The following is a 7,760-nucleotide window of genomic DNA, read 5'->3' as shown; positions in this document are numbered from 1 at the left end:
ACATACAGAACTAAAAAGTACAGATAAAGTGATTTTTGGCCCCGATAAAACACCCTTGAAGTTAATGGGAAAACTACTTGAAAATGTTGAATATAATGGAAAAAAGTGCTTAGAAGAAATTTATGTTATAGAAGGACTCCAAACATGTTTATTAGGAAAACCTGCCATAAAATTTTTTGGTCTTGGTCCCAATATCCAATCTCAATCTGTGCTCAACGTTACAAGTTTTAATCCTTTTCATGAATTTCCTTCGTTATTTCAAGGACTTGGCTTACTGAAAGGAAGTTACCATGTTGAACTAAATAGTGATGTTAAACCATATGCCCTAACTTCTCCACGCCGAATTCCAATACCACTTCTGGAGAAAACTAAACTAGAAATACAGAGAATGCAAGAATTAAATGTTATTCAGAAGGTAGAAAAACCTACTGATTGGTGTTCTCCTGCAGTGGTAGTACGAAAAAAAGATGGAAGTGTGCGAATATGTGTTGACTTAACGACACTCAACAGAAGCATCAAAAGAGAATGGCACCCATTGCCAACAACAGAATACAATTTATCACTTTTGGCTGGGGCGAAAATCTTTTCGAAATTAGATGCAAACTCTGGGTTTTGGCAAATTCCTCTTGATGAAGAATCTTCATATCTCACAACATTCATCACACCCTTTGGCAGATTTCGTTTCTTACGTCTACCATTCGGAATATCATCTGCTCCAGAACATTTTCAACGTAGAATGTCACAAGCTTTAGAAGGTCTTCCTGGTATTATATGTCACATGGATGATATACTCGTCTGGGGTTCAAATCAAAAAGAGCATTATGAACGTCTAACATCTACTTTAATCCGTCTGAAAGAAACGGGAATCACTCTTAATAAACAAAAATGCTGTTTCTCTGTTAAATCTATAAAATATCTTGGTCATGTCATTGATGACTCAGGAATACACCCAGATCAGGACAAAGTAAAAGCTATACAAAATTTCAGAAGCCCAACAAACAAAACTGAACTGAAACAGCTACTTGGAATGGCAAATTATTTAGCAAGATTTATTCCACGATTTTCAGATATTATGGCACCTTTGATTTCTATGTTATCCACAAAGAATAAATTTGTTTGGAACTCTCCTCAGGAAACCGCACTAAGAAAGTTAAAAGACATGTTGTTATCTGAACCTATACTTACCATCTATGACCCAAACAAACAATCAATTGTTACAGCCGATGCTTCTTCTTATGGATTAGGAGCCACACTGTGTCAGAAGCATGATTCTGCAATCAAGGTGGTAGCTTATGCATCCAGAACTCTAACTCCTACTGAACAACGTTACGCTCAGATAGAAAAAGAAGCCCTTGCACTTACATGGGCATGCGAAAAATTTTCCAATTATCTAATGGGTACCAAGTTTCTTTTGGAGACAGATCATAAACCTCTTGTCCCAATACTTACTAGAAAATCTTTGGATGATTTAACACCTCGCCTACAACGTCTCAAAATGAGGCTCATGAGATATTCTTTTGATGTTTTCCACATTCCTGGGAAAAATCTTTGCGTAGCAGATGCACTATCTAGAGCACCACATCAACAAGAAACTCCAAATCTGGAATTGGAAGAGGAAGTTGAAGCTTTTATCAATCAAGTTTTAGAATCTGTTCCGATGTCTTCAGAGAGACTTTCCCAGATAAAACTAGAACAAGAGACTGACTCAACATGTAATATGTTGATCAATTACGCTTCTCAAGGTTGGCCGGAGAAAAACCAGATAGTACCATCCTGTTTACCCTTTTGGCCTCTAAGATATGAAATCTCCATACAGAATGGCTTGTTAATGAGAGGAAACCGAATAATCGTGCCAAATAGGCTACGACAAGAAATATTGGGCAAAATCCATGAAGGACACATGGGAATTAATAAATGTCGAGCTTTAGCGAATTCAGCAGTATACTGGCCTGGCATTAGTAAACAAATAGAGGAATTAGTTCGGGACTGTCCTTCATGTATACAGGAAGCTAAAAACTGTTCTGAACCTTTGAAACCGACTAGTTTTCCTCAGAGACCATGGGAAATTGTAGCTATGGACTTATTTAAACTCCATGCAGAATGGTATTTATTAGTTACAGATTTTTACTCACGTTATCCAGAAGTGGCAAAACTGGATAGTTTAACATCAAAAGAAGTAATTTTACGCTGCAAATCGATTTTTGCCAGACATGGAATTCCAAATGCTGTAAGATCAGATAATGAACCACAGTTTGAAGTTACTAGAACAGCAGAGTTTCAAAACTTTGCAAAAGTATACGGTTTTAAGCACATTACTTCAAGTCCAAGATATCCTCAAAGCAACGGTTTTGTTGAAGCAGCAGTGAAGATAATTAAATTAAGATAAAAAAGTCTAAAGATCCTTACTTGGCTTTATTGAGTTATCGGACAACACCTTTAAAGAACGGCTACAGTCCTGCTGAATTGTTGATGGGGCGTCGACTACAATCAACCTTACCTTTAGCAATTTCACTACTTCAACCTAAGCTAATAGAGAAGGAGATATTGGAAGAAAAAGAAGAGAAAAGAATAGAAAGACAGAAAAAGGATTATGATCGGAGGCACAATGCTCATGAACTGAAACCAATACATCCGGGTGACAAGATATGGATAACTGATAGGAAGGCTGTTGGAACTGTACAGAGAACAGCTGAATCACCAAGGTCATACTTTGTTAAAGAAGGCAAACAAGTGCTTCGACGGAATAGGAAACATTTGATTCCAGGATCTAAACTACAGATTCCACCGCTAAACGATGATTTAGAGGAAGCTCTTTCAGAAAGAGATAACAGAAGGAGCTTACCAGAAATAACGGATCCAGATCCTACAATGTTAACTCAGAAGAAGGATGTATCTTCAAAAACTGTTGTGACTCGCTCTGGAAGAATTGTGAAAGCTCCGAATAGACTAAATCTTTAAAGGGGGGAGATGTGGCATCAGCCAGATTAACTGTAACTGTGTGTTAACTGTTTAGTTTTAGTTTCAGTTTGTATTTATGTTTAGTTTTCAGTTTGTGTTTGTGTATCTCGTTAAGTTGTTATTAAATGTGTTTGCGAGATGCTAGATCCTGCTCATTTATTTAATATGTACTGAATCCCACCGCTGCCACCATGTGTTGTTATGTATTATTTCAGTACATAAACTGCTGTTTGTAGAAAATGCAACACCATGAAAGAATCATCAGAATCAAATGAAATTTAATGCAGAAACGACTTGTACTGATACAAATAAATGATGAAATTTTCAAAAAAAAAGAAACAAATTAAGCGTCCGAAATCAGTATTTGGTGCAGCCACCACGCGCTGCAATAAGTGCTGCTATACGACGTGGCATGGAGTCAAACAGATGTTGAATATCTGCTTGAGGAAGAGAATTCCATATCGCTTGTATGCGCAACCAAAGTTCGTCTTTGGAAACTGCAGGACGCGGATCACGAGTGAGACGCCGACCAACCATATCCCACACGTGCTCAATAGGCGACATATCCGGCGAATAAGCAGGCCAAGGAAGAAGTTGCATGCGTTGTGCTGAACAGAAGTCTCTAACAGTCCGCGCAACATGTGGGCGTGCATTATCCTGCTGAAAGATAGCTCCAGGGATGCCTTGAAGGAAAGGAACGACTTCGGGCTGTAGCACTTCACGGACGTATCATAAAACAATTATTTGAGCAATTGTTGCTAACTTGTGGCTCGAGCGTAAAGATAATCAACATCTAAAAAGAAAACAATATTTTGTGCAAATTTTCGATTTCAAAGTATTAGTAATAATACTTGTAGTAATCTGAAAATATTTAAAACCCTGGCGACACATTAGGATCGGCAACGTATTCATTTGAATACATTCTAAAATAGTAGAAAGTTTCCTTTTTAATAGTTTATTTTTATTTTCAAAAGAGAATAAGGAAATAATAAGTAGAAACGGACGATAAAACGACGGAATCGTCACGAGTGGAAGGTAGGTATTTTATTTATGTCGCGATAGAGCTGCACAATGGGCTATTGCCGACACTATGGGAATACCCGAGAATGGTCCGAAGACATGCCATCAGAATTTTGATCCTCTGCAGTGGGGAGGACTCCTCCGCTTTGGTAGCCATACAGCATGCGAGAAGTCCAGCAGTTTACGGTAGAATTGTTTAACGAGGGCCGATCCCGCACACACTCTCGGTCCCTACGTAGGCTGATCAAAGTGGTCACCACCCACTTTCTGACCGCAGGCAGATTTCTGCGCTCTCCTGGGAACTGCGTCTTTGCGATCAGTTCACTGCGGGATGAAAAACCATGGGAAAAGGATAAGTTAAAAGAAGAAAAAAAAACTATCATCCATGGACGTTAAATTACGATGGAATAGTCAAGAAGTGAACTGATAATCCAAATTCGTCCGTCGTAATACCACATTATAAACATAGTAAAAAAAAAAAAAAAAGACTGAAAAATTGTCAAACTGATACAGGGTGCGTAGCCAAATCTTTCAACAAAAAATAAGCACCTTTTAAGCACTCAAAAAATATTTTTAATCACTATAGACATCAACAAAATGCAAAATAATTTTCAAAGACTTTAGATGATCATGAGAAAATAACTAGTTTCTGGCAAAGAACTCTTTCCTTGATTCTATTACCCATCATAAAAAAAAATCAAGAGATTTTTCGGTTCGATATCAGAGGGTGCAAAATGGAGTCCGAAATACAGAATATCTTGCTAACTGCAGTCGAGTTGCACATGAGATAGCAACAATCTCACCGAACCCAACTCAGTAGATGCACATACAGACTCGCAAGTATTTCATCAAACGTGTAATATGATTGGCGCTTTCAAACGCTATGGACCGATGGTACACCGAAATGAATGAGAACGTTGAATAGAACAATGTGAAAAGCACGCTTTTGGATAATACGTGGCGAAAATGTACATGGTAACGAAAAAATTTCATTTTTGAAAAGGGAAAATTAAACACTTTTTAAAAACACGCAATGTAAAAAGCACCTTTAAGGACTTTTTAAAAACGTTAAGCACCAAGTTTAAACTTTGGTCGGGTAGATGTAGCGAACCATATCCCTAATAATGAACTACCCTACACAGGGATGAGAGTAGTCAGAAAGTAAAAAAGATGAAATCCAAAAAAAAAAAAAAAGAATGAAAAAAAAAGGAAATACTATATATATATATATATATATATATATATATATATAAACAAAAATTTGACAAAAAAGTGCGATTTTTAAACTTGTAAACCATGTGAATATAAATCCCGATATGAGACTTTTAAATCACGTAAATATGAAACTCTACATCGAATTTAAAAAATGCGAAAATACAAATCATGATTTTTTAATTTTTTGATCACGATGCATAATTTTTAAATCGCGCGATATTACAACCACAAAAACGAATCATGATATTGGATTTTAAGCTCAAGTGAATACGAATTGCTACATAGGGCTTTAAAAGCTCGTAAATACAAATCGCGATATTGATTTTTTAAATCTCGTAAGTAAGAATCGCACTGTACAATATTTAAATCGCCTGAATAAGAATCGCAACGTTCAACTTTTAAATCAGGTAAATACGAAAATCGAGATTTGATAATAAAATCGAGATTTTAAAAATGCATAAATACAAAACACGATATTGGATTTTTAAATGTCGTAAATAAGAATCATAATATACGATATTTAAATAGCGTAAATAAGAATCGCAATGTGCAACTTTTAAATCAGGTAAATACGAAAATCGATGATTAATATTAAAATCGCGTGAATAAAAATCGAGATCTGAATTACGAAAATACGAGCTATCCAGCCGACGGATAAAAAATACGGAAAATCTTATTTTCTGTGAGTGAAATCGGAGAAAATAGCTAAAATAAGTAAAAATGCGGAAGGGTTAGCAGCTAGGGCGTAGATTGAATTTTCTGTTTATCTTTGAAAATCGTAAATATAATTATTTTACTTCAATGACTGAATTTAAAAAAACGGGATATTTATTTAAAAAAAAACGAAACTTTTAGAGAATCGGAGTTTTTGATAAAAAGGCTGAAATTCGAGAGACAAAAAAAATCTCATCCCTGTATAAAGGTCAACCAGTTTTATCCCAAGGAAATGATTTTTAGAGAAACTTCAGAGGGAGGAAAAGGGACTTCAACAATTTCCCTCCGCGGAAAATTAAATTCCTCATAAAACATTTTAACTTGGGCAAAAAAAAAATTTCAGCGGAAATTAGCGGGAAAAATCTGAAAAAAAGCGGAAATCCGCGGAAGAATCTCATCCCTGCCTACAGTAATGGAACACTTTCAGTTTTTAAATTTTTTCTAAATTTCTCAAGAAATACTTAAGAGGACTATTATGAAATTTTATAATTGTTTAGTTCATGCGATTTTTCATACTATGCAATAAATTTTAAAGCTTTCAGTGGTTTGAGGAAGACAACAAATTAGGAAAGAAAACAAGTATTTTTGAACACCCTATGCCAGAAAATCAAGCAATAAGCTAACAACTTGTATAGATTACTTTGATTATTATTTCCAATAACAGTTTAAATTTTGTAAATCTAGCTTAAATATTTATGGAAATATAAAAATTTTATAAAAAACTCATTTCTTTGTCTAATGGTGTTTCGCTATAACTTTAAAAATAATCAGTAAAATGAAACAAAACTTTTGGATAAATTTAAAATTGACTACAAAATTAATGTTTTAAAACTTGATTTAAATATCTTGCAATTTTCTAAGTAGTTCTTGCATTTTTCAAAAGAAAGCTCAAAATAATCAGGGGTTTTCCTGAAATTTTATTATGTAGCATTGCAAATTACACTAATTTACAATTAACAGGACAGCAAGAACAAAACTAAATACATGGAAAACCTTTATTATTTTGAGCTTTCGTTTTAACAAGTACAAATACTACTAAGAAAGTTGCTTGAAATTTTTGACTTTCTTAAGATAATTTAAATCAAATTTCTTCTATTAGTTGCCAAATATGATTCACTATGAAAAAATAATTTAAAACTTTTTCCGCGCAATACAAAGAAACAACTAACTTAAATACTCATATCTTGCACATTTCTTAACAATAATTTTGTACTTATTTCAAATTGTTCCAATAGTTTTTTTTATAAATTTTATTGAATATTTTTAAAGTTATAGGAAAAAAAAACTCAAGACAAAAATAAGTTTTAGATAAAAATGTTTACATCTTCATAAATATTTAAGATTTTACAAAATTTTATTCAGTTATTGCAAATAACAACCAAAGTAATAGATGCAAGTTATAAGCTTACTACTTGATTTTCTGGCATAAGGTGTTCAAAAATATTTGTTTTCTTCCGTAATCTTTCTCGGTAACCAGTAACTTCTGAAAGCTGTAAACTTTATTGTAAAGTATGAAAAATCATATGAACTAAATAGTTTTAAAATTATGAAATATTCTTCGAAGTATTTTTTGAGAAATTCAAAAATTTTTTAAAGTGTCTCTTTCATTATAGTAGGGTAGTGTATGTATTTGTAAGTTAATCATGTAATTCGTAGACTTAACCACCACTTAATTTACCTGTAAAATTTAAAAGAATAAAATATAATTGTACATTTATTTCACATTATAGTTCTATTATTAGTAATTTTTTTTTGCATTTTCTGATGCCAAAGTTACAGAGGTCATTGGGTAATTTAATAAAATGTCAATTCAATAAATTTGAAGTAAATGAGCTCAATGATTTTTATTTATA

This window comes from Parasteatoda tepidariorum, chromosome 7 (assembly GCF_982258835.1).
Source record: "Parasteatoda tepidariorum strain Cologne lab strain chromosome 7, Ptep-v5.0, whole genome shotgun sequence".
In the NCBI taxonomy this organism is placed as follows: domain Eukaryota; kingdom Metazoa; phylum Arthropoda; class Arachnida; order Araneae; family Theridiidae; genus Parasteatoda; species Parasteatoda tepidariorum.
Note: the sequence above shows the minus strand (reverse complement) of the source record.